Source organism: Triticum urartu, chromosome 3 (assembly GCF_003073215.2).
Source record: "Triticum urartu cultivar G1812 chromosome 3, Tu2.1, whole genome shotgun sequence".
NCBI classification, from domain to species: Eukaryota; Viridiplantae; Streptophyta; class Magnoliopsida; order Poales; family Poaceae; genus Triticum; species Triticum urartu.
This window is the reverse complement of record NC_053024.1, coordinates 725,397,385-725,420,064: the sequence shown is the minus strand read 5'-3', so window position 1 is coordinate 725,420,064 and position 22,680 is coordinate 725,397,385. Positions and strand designations below refer to the sequence as shown.

Below are 22,680 nucleotides of genomic sequence, written 5' to 3'. Positions count from 1 at the left end.
GGGTTTCTTCTCCTGAGCAGCAACTTGCTTGCTGTTCTTTTTGAAGTTCCCTTTCTTCTTCCCTTTGCCCTTTTTCTTGAAACTAGTGGTCTTGTTAACCATCAACACTTGATGTTCCTTCTTGATTTCTACCTCCGCAGCTTTCAGCATTGCGAAGAGCTCGGGAATAGTCTTGTTCATCCCTTGCATATTATAGTTCATCACGAAGCTCTTGTAGCTTGGTGGCAGTGATTGGAGAATTCTGTCAATGACGCAATCATCCGGAAGATTAACTCCCAATTGAATCAAGTGATTATTATACCCAGACATTTTGAGTATATGCTCACTGACAGAACTGTTCTCCTCCATCTTGCAGCTATAGAACTTATTGGAGACTTCATATCTCTCAATCCGGGCATTTGCTTGAATATTAACTTCAACTCCTGAAACATCTCATATGCTCCATGACGTTCAAAACGTCGTTGAAGTCCCGATTCTAAGCCGTAAAGCATGGCACACTGAACTATCGAGTAGTCATCAGCTTTGCTCTGCCAGACGTTCATAACATCTGGTGTTGCTCCAGCAGCAGGCCTGGCACCCAGCGGTGCTTCCAGGACGTAATTCTTCTGTGCAGCAATGAGGATAATCCTCAAGTTACGGACCCAGTCCGTGTAATTGCTACCATCATCTTTGAACTTTGCTTTCTCAAGGAACGCATTAAAATTCAATGGAACAACAGCACGAGCCATCTATCTACAATCAACATAAACAAGCAAGATACTATCAGGTACTAAGTTCATGATAAATTTAAGTTCAATTAATCATATTACTTAAGAACTCCCACTTAGATAGACATCCCTCTAATCTTCTAAGTGATCACGTGATCCAAATCAACTAAACCATAACCGATCATCACGTGAGATGGAGTAGTTTTCAATGGTGAACATCGTTATGTTGATCATATCTACTATATGATTCACGCTCGACCTTTCGGTCTCCGTGTTCCGAGGCCATATCTGCATATGCTAGGCTCGTCAAGTTTAACCTGAGTATTCTGCGTCTGCAAAAACTGGCTTGCACCCGTTGTAGATGGACGTAGAGCTTATCACACCCGATCATCACGTGGTGTCTGGGCACAACGAACTTTGGCAACGGTGCATACTCAGGGAGAACACTTCTTGATAATTTAGTGAGAGATCATCTTATAATGCTACCGTCAATCAAAGCAAGATAAGATGCATAAAAGGATAAACATCACATGCAATCAATATAAGTGATATGATATGGCCATCATCATCTTGTGCTTGTGATCTCCATCTCCGAAGCACCGTCGTGATCACCATCGTCACCGGCGCGACACCTTGATCTCCATCGTAGCATCGTTGTCATCTCGCCAATCTTATGCTTCCACGACTATCACTACCGCTTAGTAATAAAGTAAAGCATTACATCGCGGTTGCATTGCATACAATAAAACGACAACCATAAGGCTCCTGCCAGTTGCCGATAACTCGGTTACAAAACATGATCATCTCATACAATAAAATTCAGCATCATGCCTTGACCATATCACATCACAACATGCCCTGCAAAAACAAGTTAGACGTCCTCTACTTTGTTGTTGCAAGTTTTACGTGGCTGCTACGGGCTTAAGTAACAACCAATCTCACCTACGCATCAAAACCACAACGATAGTTTGTCAAATAGACTCCGTTTTAACCTTCGCAAGGACCGGGCGTAGCCATACTTGGTTCAACTAAAGTTGGAGAGACAGTCACCCGCAAGCCACCTGTGTGCAAAGCACGTCGGGGGAACCGGTCTCGCGTAAGCGTACGCGTAAGGTTGGTCCGGGTCGTCTCGTCCAACAATGCCGCCGAACCAAAGTATGACATGCTGGTAGGCAGTATGGCTTATATCGCCCACAACTCACTTGTGTTCTACTCGTGCATATAACATCAACATAAATAACCTAGGCTCGGATGCCACTGTTGGGTTTCGTAGTAATTTCAAAAAATTTCCTACGCACACGCAAGATCATGGTGATGCATAGCAACGAGAGGGGAGAGTGTTGTCTACGTACCCACGCAGACCGACTGCGGAAGCATTGACACGACGTAGAGGAAGTAGTCGTACGTCTTCACGATCCAACCGATCAAGCACCGAAACTACGGCACCTTCGAGTTTGAGCACACGTTCAGCCCGATGACGATCCCCGGACTCCGATCCAGCAAAGTGTCGGGGAAGAGTTCCGTCAGCACGACGGCGTGGTGACGATCTTGATGCACTGCAGCAGCAGGGCTTCGCCTAAACTCTGCTACAGTATTATCAAGGATTATGGTGGCAGGGGGCACCGCACACGGCTAAGGAATAGATCACATGGATCAACTTGTGTGTCTCTGGGGTGCCTCTGCCTCAGTATATAAAGGACTAGAGGGGGGAGGCTGGCCGGCCATAGGAGGCGCGCCAGGAGAGTCCTACTCCCTCTGGGAGTAGGATTCCCCCCCCCCAATCCTAGTTGGAATAGGATTCCTTGAGGGGGGAAAGAGAGAGAGGGGGGCCGGCCACCTCTCCTAGTCCTAATAGGACTAGGGGAAGGGGGGAGGCGCGCGGCCACCTTGGGATGCCCCTTTCTCCTTTCCACTAAGGCCCATCAAGGCCCATATGGTTCCCGGGGGGTTCCGGTAACCTCCCGGTACTCCGGTAAAATCCCGATTTCACCCGGAACACTTCCGATATCCAAACATAGGCTTCCAATATATCAATCTTTACGTCTCGACCATTTCGAGACTCCTCGTCATGTCCGTGATCACATCCGGGACTCCAAACAACCTTCGGTACATCAAAATGCATAAACTCATAATATAACTGTCATCGTAACCTTAAGCGTGCGGACCCTACGGGTTCGAGAACAATGTAGACATGACCGAGACACATCTCTGGTCAATAACCAATAGCGGGACCTGGATGCCCATATTGGCTCCTACATATTCTACGAAGATCTTTATCGGTCAGACCGCATAACAACATACGTTGTTCCCTTTGTCATCGGTATGTTACTTGCCCGAGATTCGATCGTCGGTATCCAATACCTAGTTCAATCTCGTTACCGGCAAGTCTCTTTACTCGTTCTGTAATACATCATCTCGCAACTAACTCATTAGTTGCAATGCTTGCAAGGCTTATGTGATGTGCATTACCGAGAGGGCCCAGAGATACCTCTCCGATAATCGGAGTGACAAAACCTAATCTCGAAATACGCCAACCCAACATGTACCTTTGGAGACACCTGTAGTACTCCTTTATAATCACCCAGTTACGTTGTGACGTTTGGTAGTACCCAATGTGTTCCTCCGGTAAACGGGAGTTGCATAATCTCATAGTTATAGGAACATGTATAAGTCATGAAGAAAGCAATAGCAACATACTAAACGATCGGGTGCTAAGCTAATGGAATGGGTCATGTCAATCAGATCATTCTCTTAATGATGTGATCCCGTTAATCAAATAACAACTCATTGTTCATGGTTAGGAAACATAACCACCTTTGATTAACGAGCTAGTCAAGTAGAGGCATACTAGTGACACTTTGTTTGTCTATGTATTCACACATGTATTATGTTTCCGGTTAATACAATTCTAGCATGAATAATAAACATTTATCATGATTATAAGGAAATAAATAATAACTTTATTATTGCCTCTAGGGCATATTTCCTTCATGTGTATGTATGGATGGATGGAACATGGAACATGAGGGGGGGATGATAGATGATGAGGGAGGGGTCGATATACCCCCTCCCCGATAACATTATTTGTTCATAGAATATGATGTTTTTTTCCATAGAATATTTTTTTATCATGAGAGAGGTGGGGACGTCGGGGAAGAAGGGGAAGAAGAGGGAGAAGAAGAGGAGAGGAAGAAGAGGAAGAAGAAGAAGAAAAAGAGGAGAAGAAGAAAGAATAGAAGAGTCTTCTCCTCTATTCTTTCTTCTTCTCCTCTTTTTTTTCTTCTTCCTCTTCTTTTTTTATCGGGAATGAGGGTGTCGATGATCGCCGAGCGGTTGAGGGTCGTCGAACATGAGGGGGGGATGATAGATGATGATGAGGCGCGGGAGGGGGGGACGTCGGACATTCATGAGAGAGGCGGGGAACAAGGGGAAGAAGAGGAAGAAGAAGAGGAGAGGAAGAAGAGGATAAAAAAAGAAGAGGAAGAATACGAATAAAAAGAGGAGAAGAATAAAGAATAGAGTAGAAGAACTTCTTCTCCTCTATTCTTTCTTCTTCTCCTCTTTTTTTCTTCTTCCTCTTCTTTTTTTAGCGGGAACGAGGGTGTCGATGTTCGCCGAGCGGTCGAGGGCCGAGAACTAGGTTGGAGGGTCGAGGGTCGCCGAGGGGTCGATGGAACCCTAAATAGCAAGTATCGTCGGTGCGAGATACATGTGGTCGTCGGTGTCAAACACTACATCCACGTCCCACAAGTTTTGGAGAGCTTCGTACCATTATGCATCTGTTACTTCCATCTAATGATGAAGACATGGTTTTCTTGAATCCTTTGACAACATGACATATAGAAGGGTAGATGAGATCAGGAAAAATATGGACCATTTTATGCACATCCAGAATGGCGCCATTTTATTAAATCCGTTAAAAGTTAAGAGAATCCCTTGTTTGACATTCATGAGAGAGGCGGTCCAGACATCAGACATTCATGAGAGAGGCGTTTCCGAGGCCACACCCCAAACCCTAGAAGCGTTGTCGAGGCCACCCAAACCCTAGATTTATGAAGCTAGATCTATGTTTGTCACTAATAATATATCCATCTCCCGTGTTTGTTATTAATTGCCATGTTGTAATATTTGCAGAAACTATGGATCCAAGAGACTTAGAAGAAGAGTTGTTGGGAGATATAATCCGCAACGTATGTGATGTCTTGGAGTTATTTCTCAACGACAACGATGGTCTTGAAGGAGAGGATGAAGCCTCCGGTGATCGAACAAAGGAGGAGGATGTCTCCGGTGACAGAATGCCGGTGGAAGAAGGACGTGATGATGGCTCCGGTGATATAACAACAAAGGAGGGATCAGCTATTGCAAAGTCCGGCGAGGTGTATATATATATACATATATTCATTAAGCCTGTGCTGACTAGTAGCTAATTGATGCATGAATCGTTTTGGTATATGTACATATATTAACTCTTCTTTCTTCTTTTAATTATATATAGCCCTCCGAATCGAGCCAAACTTCGGTAACGAGAAGAGGCCCAAAGAAAAGGTTGCACCTAGATGAAAAATTCATTATCACATAAATCATGAATGATGGCCAACCGATTGAACCGCAACGGACCAGAAATGAATTTTCATCTCAGTGTGGAGCTATCCTTAGGGACATCATCCCGATCAACATCCAGCAATGGAACAAGCCTAAGAAGGAAGACCCTCAAGTTTCTTATGTCATCGATAGACAGAAAGATGATCTTTGGACCTCGCTGCAGGCAAATTTCACCCTACCGGCAGAGGAGGATCCGAATAATCCTGTTATAGAGCCATGGGTCAGGGCATTTGCTCTAAGGAAGATGGCAGATCTATTCAGGCGGTGGAAGAATGAGTTGAAATCAAAGTTTGTCGACCAAGGGAAGACTCTAGAATTCACCAGCCGATTTGAGAAGATCAAAGATCACTGACCCGCATTTGTGGACTACAAGACATCGGAGAAGAGTAAGAAAATGTCTGATACAAACAAGCTAAATGCTGCAAATAAGCAGTTTCACCATTGCACAGGGTCAGGCGGCTACATCAAAGCCCGGCCAAAATGGGACAAAGCTGAGAATGACCTGATTGATAAAGGGGTCGAACCACAGACATTCCACTGGCTAGAACTTGCAAGGACTTGGTTCTTCGGGTTTGGGGGAACTTTGAACCCTGAAACCGGGGAGTGCCATTGGACGGACGAGCAACTTGCACTACCCATCACGAGGCTTCAGCAGCATATCGCCGCAACGTAGGCAAGGATGTTCATTCCAGACAGAGAGCATGACGAGCTGACCGTGGCCCTCGGGAATCCTGAGCAGCCTGGACGAACACGAGGCACGCCAGGATCCCTTCCATGAAAGAAAGGGTTTCCCGATGCAGGCGGTTACAGAAGCCGGGAGAGGAAGAGGAAACAGGAGTTGAGCTGAGTGTAGCAGCTGCATGCAAGAGTGCAAAGGCTAGAGGAACAAGTTGAGAGCCAGCAAGCTGCTGAGGAACCATCTCAGCAGCAGGAAGCTACCCCACCATCTCAACGGAGAATCAGCGTGGCTTCCACGGAGCTCTTTCAGCAGCCTGACTCCACGGATCCTCGCTACCCTATGGATTATATCACGAAGGTCCAGCATTGCGAGCTTATGACGAAATGTGCGAACCTGTTGTTGAAGGCGGCTGTCGGCTCTGTTGCACCTCCTCAAGTTAACGAAACTTTTCACTGCCGTCCGATTCCTGAGGGCTTCGCTGTTGTGGCGGTGGATGAAGTCATAGATGTATTTGCGGAGCTCCAGCTTGAGCACCCAACAGGCAAAGGGGAGGATCAGCTGGGTTCTGCCCTGAGGGCTACATGTCTATGGCGGAAGGAGTACATCCAGCTTCCAAACTGGATGCCTCCGCCTCCTCCTCCTCAGGTGAGTGAGCACACTCTGCCTTCTCCTCCTCCTCCGGCGGGTGATCAAGGCACTCCGCCTTCTCCTACGCCACCTCCGGCGTGTGACAGCACCCCGCCTCCTCCTCCGCCTCCTCCAGCGCGTGACAGCACTCCGCCTCCTCCTCCGCCTCGCCAGCAACGGCGGAAGACAGATGCCGCTCCTGCTCCTCCAGCGCGTCGGAGCAGTCCGCCTCCTTCTCCGCCTCATAAGCTACAATGGTAGACAGACGCTGTCACTCCGGCGAGTAGCAGCACATCCAGATCAGGCGTGAGGCCATACAAATATGGTCCATCTCTCAAGTCTCCAGAAAAGTTGCCATACGAGAGGACCAAGAAGGAAAACGAGGAGATCTCTCGTGCCCAAGGGAAGGACTTTTTTGCAAAGGAACCTCCACCTCCTGATAGATCCAGTGAAAGCAAAGCGCACTCTGGAGGCCCTTCAGCGACCGCCACCGCCTCTGCCGATTACAAACTATGACCGCATTATTGGAAAGAAATGTGATGAAGTTATGAGTCGGTCGAGAAGTAGCAGTGATGGTGCAAGAATTGGGAAAACAATCCCCCAGCTCGGCGAACAAGAAAATCAATCATGCCCCCCCGCTCAAGGTGTTTACCGATACGCCGGTGGTAGTGAACGTTGCTCCTGGTTTCAATCATGGTGACTACCTAAGCGATGATGTATTGTTCGAAACCGCTGAGGAAGACCCATTTTAAAAAAAGTTTGCGGAGCGTCTCGTTAGAACTGAAGAAGATGAATGAAATCTATCGACGATGATGCGAAGACTGCATAAATTGTACATGGATGCCTCCAAGAGTGGACAAGGCAGTATCTTGGTGGGGGTTAATGCTGAACACAAATTCCTTGGAAGTGACGACTATTTCTACGTTGAATTTGACGAATTATTTCAATTATACAATCAAAAAGCCCTCGAGAAAAGTCTCGTCGCTTGTTATTGCCTGTAAGTATTATTTCTGTAATTAAGTCTCTAGCAATTTACTCGTTCATTGCATGTATATAATTATATCCTCACTATATTATGTAGATTGAAGATCATCGAATTCAAAAACAACCGGAGCTGCTTTGACATTGGGTTCGTTAACCCATATTTCGTAAATGCATATATGTTTAAGCACAGGGCAAGGGAGACTGAGGATATCTTGCTAAGTACGTTCCTTTGTCACCAAAACAAAAGGAAAATACTCTTTCCGTACAACTACAAGTGAGTGTTACTGTCTTCTGCATATTCTGTTTCGCTTACTCGGTTAAGTGTACTTGACGAGTTATGCGCGCACGCAGGTTCCACTTTATTCTTCTAAGCATTACGCTTGACGATGGAAAAGTATAAGTCTTGGACTCAAGACGTTATGCTTTGTCGGAGTTTGCAGACATCATCGAAGTACTCCAGAAGTAAGTTCAATCATTATCGCACTATATCGGCAACTTTCGTTCATTTACTGATATCAAGTAATCATTTTCTTTGTCGGGCAGGGCTTGAAAAAAGTTCATCAAGAAGGTTAATGGTGAATGGAGACAAGAGCTGCTATTTACATAACCCAGAGTAAGTAGTACTAGCTAGCTAGTTTCGCGCATCTCTCGTTGATTGTAGTTTCAATATCATTATCATGGTTCATTATCAATTTTATTAAACTTTATTTTCGTATAGTGCATATATCAGCAACCCGGAAATGATTTATGTGGATACTACGCCTGCGAGTTCATTCGCCAATTTTGAAGTACGTAAACAATATTCACAATTTTATTTTATCATAATCAATTGTGTTTATTTCATTCATATATATATAGACACACACACTAGCACGTATGCCCGTGCGTTGCAACGGGAGAAGTAATTGACATGTCCATAAAAACGTATATCAATGAACACAACAACATCCGGATGGTGCCACCTCACGACAGCAGGAATACGCACGCCGAGGTTGAAATCCACTTCCTCCTTTGTTATGGTTATGTCACGAAAGTCTTAAAAATAATTATTAACGCATGATTGATGGACTCCGGAAGGATTAAGTTCAAAAGCTTAGAAAACAAAATAATAATAATGAGGCAAATTTGACCTACACTACCACAAATTCAACATGAGTCAAATGAACCACATATTGTAAAAAATTAGGCTAGCTATGCAACTACACTGGAGAAACAACCATCGTAAAAGCAGAGATTCGTCCATGAAGCATGATGAATGTGCTCTCTGTTTGCAGAAGTTGTACTAAATTATGAGGCAGGACTTTCAACACCTGGGTGCCCCTACACCCTCAACAAACAGTAAATTCAAAATAAATTGAAAAAAAAACCTGAAACTTTGAGAGATCAAACATTCTATGTTTTTTTTGCAAAGTTTCGGCTACAAAAAACATACGAGGAGCTCTCGGCTAAAAAAAAATCACAGTTCAAAGTTTATGTGCCAGAAAAAGTGTGCCAACCAGCTCCTGTAAGATGAAGACCGGCTCTATTCCTGCATAACAATTTTGGTGATTTTTGCTTACTGCTTCTTTCCCTGACAGTCATCCATCATTATAATGGATAGTTTCCCTGTTTTTAATGTAAAGACAGTAAAAAAAAATAATTCTACGTGCACACCAAGGTGCATATTTTATACCTTTTTTCCATTGCGATCAATCTTATATGTTTGCATCATTGATATCAAAATTATATCTTCCTTAGTTTAAAGTGCAAAACTGATGGATAGAATTGGACGTACAATGGCGTACCTTGGATGGAGCACGTACATACGATGTTTCGGAAACTCGGCGGAACAGCGAGATTGGAAAGTTCAGGCGCGGATGCAACCGATACCTCACAGCGAACTTGTCGGAGTTGATTGCGGTCATCTATTATCCCATGCCTCGATCTTCTTGAATCATCATAGCTACGTATTCTCCCATTGCATGCAAATCAGGGGAGAAAACAATCAATGATTTAATTAGCATGGCACGGAGAGAGTCAGATCAACCCAATCTATCGCCGCATGCATGTGTCGGCGAAGATAAATCCAGCAAGGGTACTTACTGCTGGTCGCTGCTGGCCGCATACATGTGTCACTATCAATGATATAACTCGGCTGCAGCGGAATCCATCTGCCCAAAAGCATAGTTGTCGCTGCTGGTCGTCCCATGCTCGTCCCGTGCACTCCGCCGGTCGCCCCTCACGGCCTCCAGGATCACAACTCTATAAGAAATCGGCCAAAATAAATTTCAACGCGCGCTTGAAGCCACACGTTGGCCCCGACGCTGCCATCGATGGGGTGGACTAGCTCCACGTTGATCTCGCTCAATATGTACAGATACTCGTGCTCGCGACGAAGAGCTCGCAGCGACCAGGGCGTCAATTCCAACACACGCAACGCCAGCTAGAGCGCCCCGCGCTACCAGCGAGATCAAACGCCGTCCGATTCTAGAACGCGTGCAAAGAAACATAGAGAGAAGAAACGTTGGCCGTAGCTGAGTTGATGCTATTATTTCCAGAGGGCTCTCAGTTTGTCCATCGCTCTTGTACGAGGAGACGATAGATACCGGCGTAGACCCACACCGTGCGCCAGGAGAGAATATGAAAGATCACAGAGCCATGGATGTCGACGGGAGGCGGCAAGTCAGATGCACGACTCAAACGATGAGGAGAACTGTAGGCCGAAAACCTGTCGTCGCAGCGCCGCGAAACGATCTGATTTGGGGTTTCCATCGAGGGACTCGACTCCTTTCAATAGGTGCCTTCGGCTTGTGGAACAGGTAATGAGTGCACGTCGGGAACCATGGGCTCTTGCTTGATCAGGGTTCTTGTCGGGGTAAGAGTTCCTCGGGATGGTAGGAAGGACGGGATCAAAGCCTGCGTAGGTATTTCTTTTCCATCGTCTGGGACAAAATTTTCTTAGCGGACGAACGACGGATAGAAATTCCATGTAAATAGTACCACCTCGGATAACGAAAATAATATAGGTAAAAAAAACTGAAAGCGTAAACTGACGGAAAGAAGCGTATTGTGACGGTGAACCCGACAAAGTCAATCCGTGCTTCATTATTACTAGCAAAAGGGCCCGTGCGTTGCAACGGGAGAAAAAAAATTATCTCCAATGTCCATGATCACATTTTGTTGTATCACCGAGATTCCTTATCAATCTCAATTTCGTGAAATCATGAACGTTTTTTGAAACTCATGAACATATTTCAAACTCATGAACACTTTTGCAAATTTTTGAGCATTTTTTAAACTCAAGAACTTTTTTGAATTCATGAACATTTTATACTATTTGTAAAGTTATTTAAAAATTCTGAACATTGTTTAACAATTTTCTTGAATCGGAGAACATTCCTAGAATGGACGAACATTGTTTGGAAATTAGTGGAACAATTTTTTTAAGTTCACGAACATTTTTTCGAATTAACAAACATTTTTGGTAATGCATGATCTTTTTTGAATCAGCGGATGTTTTATGAATGAATAAAACATTTTTTGAATTTTTAGGATATTTTTCCATATGATTTGAATTGGCAAAATTTGGTCAATTTCATTAACTTTTTTAATACACGAACTATTGATAAAACATGAATATTTTTTAATTTTCCGGACATCTTCCATTGGGATGTCCGCAGCGGATGCCTTTGTCTGCCTGCCGGTTGACAGCAATGGTGGCATTTCAGTCTTCTAGTCGCTGCACCATGGCCATGACAGTCGTTGTGCAGCGAGGAGGATGGATGCGGCTATGGCCGGGGCTGGAGTTTACATAGTCGGCAGATGGCAGGGCAACTGACGAGGTGGTTAATGGTGGGCAATAGACAAACAAACATGTGGCGTCGGAGTAGGTTCTTGGGCAACCACACATGCTTAATGTAGGGAGGCGGAATGATGACATGTCATTTGAACATGGAGTTGTCGCGTGCACCGGAAAACAGCGCGAGCGGCGCTCTCGGGAGGCGCCACTTTCAATGCGAGAGTGCCAGTGAGAGGTCGTGTCGCTCTGAGCCAGCATAAATGCATCGTTGTGCTCTGGAGCGGCGCTGACCACTTCGGACGTGAAGGATGTGGGAAAGGGGGGCTGGGGTTTGGGTGGGCCATGGCAGATAGAATCGAGGGTGGCAGATGTCCGGACGCCCGCAAAGCACCTAGCTAGTTTTTGGATTGCGGGAGAAATTAAGTTTGGACCAGTCGGCGGGCCGACACAGACCGTCATTTGATGACAAAACATGTCCGGATCATGAGGTCTGGATGATTGCGGGCTTTTTGTGAGTCGGCGTTGGAGATGCCCTTACATACTCTTGAAGAGTTTAATAATCCATTTAAAGTATTTTATCAAATTATCAAAAAAATTGAATTCTAATAATTTTTTTGCGAAATGGATTCTAATGATTTTGATTATGTAATTTTTTTAATGGAAGGACTGTTTTATTTGAAATATTATATTTCATTCCCAATATCTTTTACACTATTAAGTGTTGACCCTAACGCAAGCAATATTAATAACCGGCTGACAAAAAACAATGTTGGGGCCTAGCCCACCGGCACGTAACACCCATCAGGCCATCACGTGTACCTCCACCGCTAGCTAGCTTATGCTTATCCATTCATCTCCACGAAGATGCATCTGCATCCATCTCCCATCTCTCGCTCCATCGTTCTCACATCCAAAAAAGCACCGACAGAGCTATCCTTCGTGGCCCTTATCCACAAGGCTGCTCCTCATCCGTCATCACCCCAGCTCCCAGCAGCGCTGCTCTCTCGTCTTCTCCGCCCCGCCCCCAGTTCCTTCCAACGCCTACGCGTTGGTGCTCCAGCCAAAGACAGCCACCCCAGCCGCCGTCTGCTCCGACCTGGGCCAGGAGAGGACGCCGAGGCTGGCAAGGGACGGGGGTCGGGCCGGTGTGCAAGGTAGCTAGGAGGCAAATACTTGGTCGCGCCGAGAACGAGCCTCGTGGCTCCCCCCGCCCCTCTCTATAAATCGCGGGTCCCCTCTCTACAAATCGCGGGTCCGTGGAGCGAACAGCCTTTCTTCCTCTGCTCTGACGAGCTGCCTTGCTTGGATCCGTCGAGCGAGGCGCCGGTGGCGGCGGTGTCCGACGTGCTCCTGGCCGGTGCCCCTTTCGTCCTCTGCTCTGAGGCCGGGTCCGGGCTTGCCTCTGTTCTTTTGCCATCACAGTCGACCGCTGCCTCTGCTCCAACCATGACATGACCTGAGTTCCTTCTATTCTTTTTCTTCGTTTATTTCCTTTGATTCTTGAGGTAGCATCTCCCGCTCGATTAATTCCATCTTTGACCAACTCCTTTGATGCTACTTGTTGTCGTCAACTCACAAACACATTTAAACTGGTGGGACAGTCTACAAGTAAACGATGTGGGACTATCTATTAACCATAATCTTCTATACTTTTTATTACAGAAACACTCGCTGGAACATCTCACGCAGACGGGCTAAGGCCCAAGTGGCAACGCATCAGCCACGAACGATCGCAAGGCAAGGCCCGAGCAAGAGCGCAGATGGAAAATATATAGATTAGTGCACGTACGGACGCATATAGATAGTACCACCTTGGATATTAAGAAAAATATCAAATCAAGAAAAAACGGACAGGAAGAAGCGTATTATGACACGGGAAGAAAGCGCATTGTGACGGTGAACCCGGAGACTCAATCGATGCTTTATTATTAGGAAGAGATTATTATTATTATTAGCAAAAAAGCCCGTGCGTTGCAACGGGAGAAAAAAAATCACATCCTAAAATAAATATGACTCAAGTGCCCCATCCACACGAGTCCATCCATGTTGGCATATGTCACTGCTTATACTCCTTTTGTGTGTTCTATAATTGCAATGAATGATAGCTAAAATGACAAAACTAATTTGAGGGGAAGCTAAAATGACAATTTTAAACTTATTAGACGCAACATTCTCATAACATGTAGAAAAAAAAGGTAAACACTCGTGCTGGAATCTACCTAAACAATAGAAAAGCATTGGCATACTTTAAAAAATAAAAAATAAAATTTCTGAAACACACATACTTTGCTACATTGATATGCACGAAAATTAGTTTAATATCGAGTAGTTTGTGTCACATCCATGAAAAACTCTCACTGCGACTCCATGTGCATTAGTGACGGGCGCAAACGGATCAATAGAGACAGGCTTCTTCCCAGCGGCGTCCAGGAGAAGAGCATGTCCGATGATGGTCATTGGCTGGTCGACGAGGTAAGACATGACATGGCGTTGTGCACCACACACACCTTGTCCACGTCCTCAAGGGGATGGCCCTCCAGCACCCATCAACGCACACATATTCCTCCTACTATGTGCCCGTGTATTGCAACGGGAGTAACAATGATAAAAAAATTCATGGATGGGCAGTGGACATGATGAACTTATACTACTTGCGCTGCATCATCAATCAATTTGCATTATCATTAAAAAAAGTGTCACAACCTTTGGCAACAGCAGGGCGTAGCATTAATCATTCTAGTCGAAATCATGAAGTTTGAAATGGATTTGATTTCCAAAACATGAATTTAAAATTCAACTAAAGAGAATTATTTTTTCTTGGTGTATACATTTCAGCTGTGTCCCCATAATCAAAATATACTACAGCTTTTCAGTCAAAAAACATTCTTTCATTGTTTAAATAAAACCATTTCAAAGTTGTGCCTCTCTGTGAGTTTTGAGCCATGCTCTTACGTATTTTTGTGCAACTACACGATGATAGTAGAAAATGATAAACATGCCAAATCTGGGTCAGAAGAGTGCAAGAAGGCACCTGTCAATAGCAGTGGACCATTTACTGTCGATAAAATCAGCGGATACACTTAGCACAGTCTGCATTGCAGACTTCCCTCATAAAATCCGTTGCAACTCCTGCAGTGATAACCGGAAATATTAATATAAATAATTAAAATGCGGACAGAGGACATATTATGCGTCAATCATGAACAGTTTGTTGCCAGAAGATCATGTATTGTTGTACTCAAGGCAATTATATGCTAGGTCTCCCATTGAAGAATGTAGCTGTCAATTGCCACTGAGAACTACAAGTATCATGTAGTTATGCATGGTAAGCTTCTTGAAAAGAATTACTCAATGCAAGCTTGTTACTGAGATGGATTATGCAAAACTCACCTCTATCCATGTTATGTGAGAGAAATTCTAGCAGAACTTGAGTTACTTCTGCTGCATCATCAATGAATTTGCACTATCCTAAGAAATTATATGTATCACAGTCTTTGGCATGAACCACGCTGAACTACAATGCTCTTACTCTCTGTTCAATACTTGTCTCTTTTTTCTTATCTAAATTGAAAAAGAAATGTCACCATGGTGATAAACATTTATGCTAGAGCCACAAAATTTAATACATATATCTTTTTGTCTATCTACAATGCAATATTATGAATGTCATAACTTCAAACAGAGAAGATTAGACTTGATTAGATTTAGAACTGATTTTCAGTAATCTTCATGTGTCGTAGGGCACCATGTTCCCTTGAAACTAATATCAACAAAATAAATGTCTTACTCCAAAGTCTTGAGGAACATAATAAAGATACACATAGGGAATTAATATAGAGTAATCCAAAAGAAGAACCAATCAATTAAAAGGTATCCAGATCATATGAGGAATGAGACAACACTTTCATTAACATGTCAGACCAGGATGAACCAATCTAACAATAGTCAAATAAATAGAGGAACTCCACCATGGAAAGAGTGGTTGATTACTTTTCATGCTTATTCCCCAATAGGTATTTTTATCAGATGGATCAAATGAACTCTATGCATAACCCGCCATTCTTGGTATGGTTTGTGGCACAGGATGGTGGCATCACACTCCTGCAATTGATATGTGGTTAAAGTATGACCAGCAGCTACATTCAACTCAACATAACTCAGAAGAAAAATCCCCACAAAAGGAAATTCAAAAGACATGTAATAATTGATAGAAACCTAAAACTGAGTAAGAAATACCTTAGATTAAGCATTCATAATTTGATTTTGTAGTAAAAATCATAACTTGGTCAGAAAATAAAATACCTAAGACTCCGTTGTATGGGATTTAATAATATGTCATGCATTGTATCCTAAATTCAGGACCAAAGGATGTGTTCTTAGATTTTAAATATAATTCTATCAATCATGTGAAAGGAAATAATCATCGCTATCTATTTTCATTAGGCATTACCTCAAACACATGGGTCAGCAAGTCCAACAGGTAGATGGAGGGATGGCTGGAATTGGGCAGAGCAGAAAAGGGCACGTTGCAAAAGTTTGTTCTGTTGGGCGGGGAGGAGCAATGCTTGCAGCTGGCTATCTATTTTATGCTTGATATGTCGTTGACAACCAAGTGAAGCTGCTGCAACTTGTAAGGTGCACGCATGGTGGGTGTCTTGCCATGGTTGCAGCCATGCTAATCTTTCCCTATGTCCTGGTCCATACTGGGGAAACAAATAACCTGCATACTAATAATGAACATACTCAGAAAATGCATGCAAGAACTGAATATATGAAAGTAAAAAATTGTCGACCTTGCGCCACTGCTACTGTATCATTGCAAAAATAAGAATTTACACCCACATCTTGTAGAAAGAAATCGGCACACAACATTAGCTATCATTACTTGAGACCAAAATTAAGTACCTTTAGCGGTCATCTCTCGCGTAGAATTATATCCCGTTTTCAGCTTTTCTGCACAATTATCTGCAGAGAAACAACCATAGATTAGATTTTTTCTTTAAGCATTACCAAATCTCCACATTCATCGGAAAAGAAATAACAATTAGCATAGGTATTTTACTTAAGCATTACCTCAAACACATGAGTAGGTCCAAGTGTCCAACAGGTAGACGGCAAGGGGGATGACTGAATATTTTGTAATCGTCATGTCGTCCAAGGCGAAGTGAGGCAGCTGCTGCTTGTAAGGTACGCGCATGGTGGCCGTCCTGCCGTGGTTGCAGCAACGCTGATCTTTCCCTCGCGTGGGGCCGCAATTCCGGCTCGCGGATGGCCGGCGAGCCACCGGCGAGCAGCAGCAGGACAACTGCCACACCTCACAGCTCCCTTATCTCTCCCTCCGGCCTCCCATCTCCTTCCTCACGTGCTACCTTTTCTCTCCCGCTCATCTCTCTCTTCCCTCACAGTTACCCGACGCCATGCCGCGCCCGCCAACCGTCATGCTCCGAGCTCCAGCCGCCTTCCTTGCAGATCCACCGCCTGAGCGCCACTTCCCACCGGATCCGGCGAGATTCTGCATGTCCTTGCCGACCGCACCACCGCAGGCCCTTGCAAGGCCGCCGCCGGTTTTGCCTCTCCTCCACGCCTCTCCTCGCAATTATGAAGGGGTATCTAGTCATGGAAGGGGGATGGAGGTGTTTGGGTTGCGGCCGCGTCGGCGAGATGGCGGAGGTGCGGCCGCGGCCGCGAGATGACGGAGGTGTGGCAGCGGCGGCGGCGGCGCGAGGATGGCGTGGCTTGAGCACGGGTGAGGGGTCGAGGAGGCACATTATTTTTGCGCCCCTGGCATCGGTTGTTTGGGCTGCCGCTTCAGCCGGGCGATCCACCACAGCGAGGTCGATCCATGGGCTGAGGCCCAGCTAGTTGTGGGGCGCACCGGGAGCAGGCCTAGGTGGGTGGTGCGAACGTTGCAGAGACAAAATTTAGTAGCACTTCGAATATGTTTTAAATTCAAACTGAAAGTGTAAAATCACGTGAAGAAGCGTATTGTGACGGTGAACCCACAGAGTCAATCCGTGCTTTATTATTAGGGATAGATTATTATTATTATTATTATTATTATTATTATTATTATTATTATTATTATTATTATTATTATTATTAGGGAGGGATATATATCCGTTCTTTAAATTAGCCCTGGCAGAAGTGGGACATACTCCTACTAGAAGATCGCCTACAAGCAATTCAAGAGGAGTTGGCGGGATTCTTTGTCGACTACATCTTTCCTAAAGACGGAGAATGCTATCGGGATATGAAAATTTATTCATAGATATATGCATCGACGTGTACTATATGTAATAGTTTCGGATAGATATACGAAAACTTGTTGTTTGACCAAGCACCTGGAAAGAGAGAGGTCACTCTTCTCTCTATATATGTTCATGATCACGATGCTGTGTAACTAATGGTTCCTTCATTTAATTGTTTACTAGCTAGCTAGCGTCGAGTACGTTCTCTTTGTATGTACTAGCTACCGTCGACCAAGCACGGAGAAAGAGGTATGGTCTCCTAGGACTAGTCGGTGCGGCGAATGGTGGCGACGAGCCCGCTCGGATGCAAGGCAGGGAGAGAGAGTGCGAGAGGAAAGGGGATAGTGCGGGGGGAGGGGGGATGGGGGAGGTAGGGTTCGAGAGGACGGCGGGGTGGGCTTATATATACACTGGGGGGCGTCGCGGCATGGCCGACATGCAAACCCCTAAACCCTCCAAAACCACCACCCCCCTTAAAAAAACAAAAACCCCAGCACCTGAACTGCTGACGCGTGGAAGCTTATTGGTCCCGGTTGGTGTTACCAACCGGGACCAAAGGTCCTCCTGCCTGGGCGCCCCAAAGCGGCCACATTGACCCCCTATTGTCCCGGTTCGTAAGTGAACCGGGACCATAGGTTTAGGGCTTTAGTCCCGACCCTTTGGTCCCGGTTCGTAAGTGAACCGGGACCATAGGTTTAGGGCTTTAGTTCTGACCCTTTGGTCCCGGTTCAAGAACCGGGACTATTGGGCCTTACGAACCGGGACAAATGACCCTTTTTCTACTAGTGTGGGTGTGTTGGGGACACAAGAGACTCTTTGTTATTTGGTTGCAGGGTTCCTTGAGAGAGACCATCTTCATCCTACGCCTCCCACGGATTGATAAACCTTAGGTCACCCACTTGAGAGTAAATTGCTACTGTCCTACAAATCTCTGCACTTGGAGGCCCAACAACATCTATAAGGAGAAGGTTGCGTAGTAGACATGAAGCACCAAGGAGGAATAACCTAAATAATGGAAGCATGACATGTGAGCATGAAACAATTAAATTGACTGCTTATATGTTGGAATGAAAAGTCAGTAATAGTTACCTTCATGAACTGCTCCCTATTCAAGGTAAGTCGTTGCTTCTGCGCTTCAGTTTTTTCATCTTTTAATGAAGGTAGGTGTGGTAGTAGTGCGAGACGGCAACCCAACGCACCTCGTACTGCAACTGACGAGCTTTCTTCTTCGCAGCCGCCAGCAAGACCACATCAGCTCTGACCTTGTGCTCGTCAAGAACTCTATAAAGTTCCTGCAATCATGCATAAAACCAAAAGCAAACAAGGCATGAGTTGAGTGATTCAATGATAAACTATGAACACAACTGAAGACAAGTGATTTAGAAGAGAACTTACCCAAAATTTGGTGATCACGACCTTAGTGGCCGTCCCATACTCCGCGTGGCTGGAAGCCTCGTAGTGGGCCCAACTCGTGGCCAAAACCCGCAGCTCCGGGTCTGTCGGTTGGTAGGTGCGACATATGCCAACGGGTGGCTTATCATTGTGGGAGCCAGTAAGACATCGCCGGTGCCTGGAAACGGGATAAGGCGAAGACATGCACGCCGGCGGATCTTACCCAGCTTCGGGGCTCTCCGTGGAGATAACCCCCCTACTGCTGCTCTGCGGGGTCTCTGCATGATCACTAGATGAACAAGTAGCTACACAATGCTCCTTGAGCTGTTTGGTGGGAGGAGGAAGAAGGACACGGCTAGCCTGCTTCTTCTCCTTGTGTGGTGTCTAGGACTAGCAGGGGGTCCAACCCTTTGCATGGGTGCCCCGGGGGGTTTATATAGGCCCACCCCCGGGGGTACAATGGTAATCCGACTGGGCGCGGGGCCCAGCCGTTTGTGACTGCGCTCGCTGGCTACTGCGCCGGCTGCTGGGGCCCGCCGACTGGTGGGTCCCGCCAGCTGCCGGCCCCTTGGTCGACAGGCAGGCCCCACTGTCCAGGGCCTGGTTGGCGGCTGGTTACTGTGGCTCCATCTTGGTGACGTGGGCTTCGTCGTGGTAGGCGCGGCTACAGCGCCGCCGCCCGTCGGGCGATCGCTGTAGCCTCACCGCGTCTTGTCTCCTTAAGGGGGCGTCTCCTTCGAGGGAGGCGGCTAGCCGGCTGCGGGGAGCCGGCTCTGTCTTGGGCCGACTGGTTGGAGGCGTGGCCGCCTTCGGTCGTCTCTCTGCCCAAAGGGGCCCACCGTCTGTGGGCCGTGCTGGCGGCCCGTCGTGGGTGACATCAGGGTCAACATGGCAACAGTGCCGCGCCGGACGGGTCATGGCTACTCCGTAGGCGCACTGTGCCAGGCGTGCTCCGGGATACAGGGGTGGCAGGCTTCACTGTAGCCACGCCCCGTCGCACCGCCGTTAGGTGGGTGCAAACTTTGAGGGTACGGTCCTGACCGCTTTATGGGAGCCGGCTTCTTGGAGTCGGCCTTCTCGCGGCCGGCTTCTCGAAGTCGGCCCTCCCATGGCTTTCTTCATGAGGGCTAAAGTCGGGCCGCCTTCCGAAAGCCGGCCTGGATGGCAGCCAGCAAGGGGAAGGCGGCTCCATGTCTTGGATTCTTGAGAGCCGGACGGGCTCGTAATTTTTTCAGAAGGGCCAGGGGAAGCCGGCTAGGCTACCCATGGCTATTTACTCCGACAGTAGTCCCCGAAGCTGATCGAGCTCCGAGGCAGACAAAGGGACAAGAAGCTTGGTCAGCTTCCCATCCTAAAGAGCCGACTTTGCGGGTGTATGCCGACTTCAGAGAGCTCCGCGTCTTGCAGGCGGGGAAAGGGGGCTACCTGCGTGCCGACCGCGGGCCCTCCCGCGGCCACGTGGCAGCGAGATCCTGCCAGCGCACGCGCGCGACGGGACGCTGCCGCAGGCCCGGGCCCGCCATTCGCAGGCCTTGGTCCGAGCGCGGATCTTCCGTGGCCCACATGGGCCGCTCTCCTTCCCGCGGCAGTTTTACTTTGCCGTTAAGGCACAATAAGTGCGGGACGTGGGGGAGTGGGCACGATCGATCCCCACGTTTCCCCACGCTGCGCCTCCTCGGCTCCGCCACGCGAGCCTATAAGTAGGGGGAGGAGGGGGAGCGACAGAGGTTCGCACGCTCTCTCTCGCTCCGCCCCTTCTCGTCCTCGTTCCTTCCTCTCGTTGCCGCCGCAGCCTCCCGTCTCAGCGCCGTCGCGCCTCCACATCGTCTCGCTCCCATGGCGCTGTCAAGCTCGTGGGACGGCTCCAACGTCCATGAGGACCACGTCGAGTTCCTCCGCCAAACTCGGCGCCTGCCCGACGCCAACCTTGTGCGGGTCCGCCTGGCGCCGGAGACGGAGATTTCGCCGGCGCCGGAGGAGGGCGAGCGGGTCGTCTTCTGCTCGCACTTCTTACGCGGCTTCGGCCTTCCGGCGAGCGGATTTCTGCGCTCCTTCCTCGAGTTCTACAACCTCCAGCCGCATCACCTCACGCCCAATGCGGTGATGCTGCTGTCGGCCTTCGTCTCCCTCTGCGAAGGTTTCTTGGGGCTGCTCCCCACGCCGGAGCTCTGGGGGGAGTTCTTCTAGAGCAAACTCGGCACCGTCATTGCGGGCGTGCCCGCCCCCTGCGGGGCCTTCATCGCCATGAGGAGGGCGAGCGAGAATAACCCGTTCCCGCCTATCCCCCTGATCCAGTCGGTGAAGATCTGGCAAAAGTTATATTTCTATGTGAAGAACGTCGCCGAGCAAGGAGACCACGTCAACCTGCTGGCTTACGTAGCCGCCCCGCCGGCTGGGAGGCAGCCCTCGTGGAGTTTCCGGTCCCGGTCACTGTCTCAAGCCGGGAACGCCGCCGTCTCCCGACTTCGGGTGATGATCCAGTCGGAAGGCCTGAACGGGGCCGATTTGGTGGCCGCCTTCGTGGTGCGCCGGATATCTCCTCTCCAAAGCCAGCCCCACATGATGTGCCAGATGAGCGGCCGCTTCGACCCAAGCCGGCTGAGCACCAGGGAGATGCCTCATGCGGAGGTGTCTTACATGGTAAACTATATCTCCAACTGCAAGCTCGTCGAGGACTCGCGATACGGCAAGGCGCCGTATTCTCGCGCCAACCCTCCGCCCGTGGTAAGTTTTCTTCTCTTTCTTCTTTTGGTAGCCGGCTTTATGACGGCCGGCTTCTAATCAGTCGGTCCTTCTTAGCAGAACCCCCTTCTCCCGCCGACGTCCGGGTCTGCGGGGATAGAACGCCAGTATGCCCCCGACCGCACGGCGGACGACATCGACAATCCGGACTTGGGGGCGGCCGCCATGGAAGACGCCGTCGTGGGGGACGACGCCGAGCCCGGGGGCTCAAGGCTCACCGCAAGCTTCGAGGATTGGCCGGACGATGCTGAAGCCGAAGTCGCCCCGCGTCGCCAGCCGGCGGCCGACCATCAGGGCGCGGGCTCGTCCATCGCGCCGGCTGCCGGTGGTGGCGCACAGAAGCGCCGGGCCGCTTCAGGCCTCTTCGGCAGTCGGCCGAAGAAGTCCAAAGCCTCCATCGCGGCGACCAAGCGAGACGAGGCGGCTGCGAAAGCGGCCCGTTTCTGCAAGGCGGTGAAGCAGCCTCAGGCGGTCTCAGCGTAAGTCGTCAATTGCCTTGTCGCATGCTCTTTATAATTCTCTTCTTGTTCGAGCATTCTTCTTAATTTCTTCCGCTTGTTGGACAGGGCGCCGCTTTCCCTTAAGCGTGGTCCGGGCGGCTCCGTAGTTGGGCCGGCTGGAGGTTCTTCAAGCTCCCGCTGCGTGGACCCCCGCGCTGACCTCAGGGAGGCCACAGAGCGGAACGCCCATGAAGCGCGGGAGGAGCGCGAGGCGGCGGAGAAAGCGGCCGCCCAGGCGGCAAGGGAGCAGGCCGACGCGGCAGCCAAGGCCCAGACGGAGGCGACGACCGCGGAGCCGGAGGCGGAGGGTTCGCGCAACCAGCCTCCGCTGCTCGCCATTCCCCTCCGAGCCGTGGCCCCCGACACCCCTTTGCCCTTGGCGGAGGAGATCGTCCAAGACCCGCCGCTGATGGAGAGGGGG

At 48.2% G+C, this 22,680-nt stretch overlaps 2 long non-coding RNA genes across 9 annotated transcripts; one reads left to right on the top strand and one right to left on the bottom strand.

Moving 5' to 3' along the window:
* Positions 1 to 11,163: 11,163 nt before the first annotated feature.
* LOC125546253 lies at positions 11,164 to 13,445 on the top strand. Its single transcript, XR_007300517.1, has 2 exons — positions 11,164 to 12,882; positions 13,040 to 13,445. It is a non-coding gene; the product is annotated as an uncharacterized LOC125546253 (long non-coding RNA).
* A 178-nt stretch (positions 13,446 to 13,623) lies between these two features.
* Positions 13,624 to 17,262, bottom strand: LOC125546252. 8 transcript variants are annotated; one of them, XR_007300516.1, is made up of 6 exons: positions 16,451 to 17,237; positions 16,283 to 16,342; positions 15,828 to 16,097; positions 14,768 to 15,478; positions 14,409 to 14,506; positions 13,624 to 14,033 (listed from the first exon to the last, which is right to left on the bottom strand). It is a non-coding gene; the product is annotated as an uncharacterized LOC125546252 (long non-coding RNA). The 8 variants fall into 8 exon arrangements; XR_007300512.1 differs by having other exon boundaries at positions 14,409 to 15,478; positions 16,451 to 17,262; XR_007300515.1 differs by having other exon boundaries at positions 13,624 to 13,943; positions 14,409 to 15,478; positions 16,451 to 17,262.
* Positions 17,263 to 22,680: the final 5,418 nt, after the last annotated feature.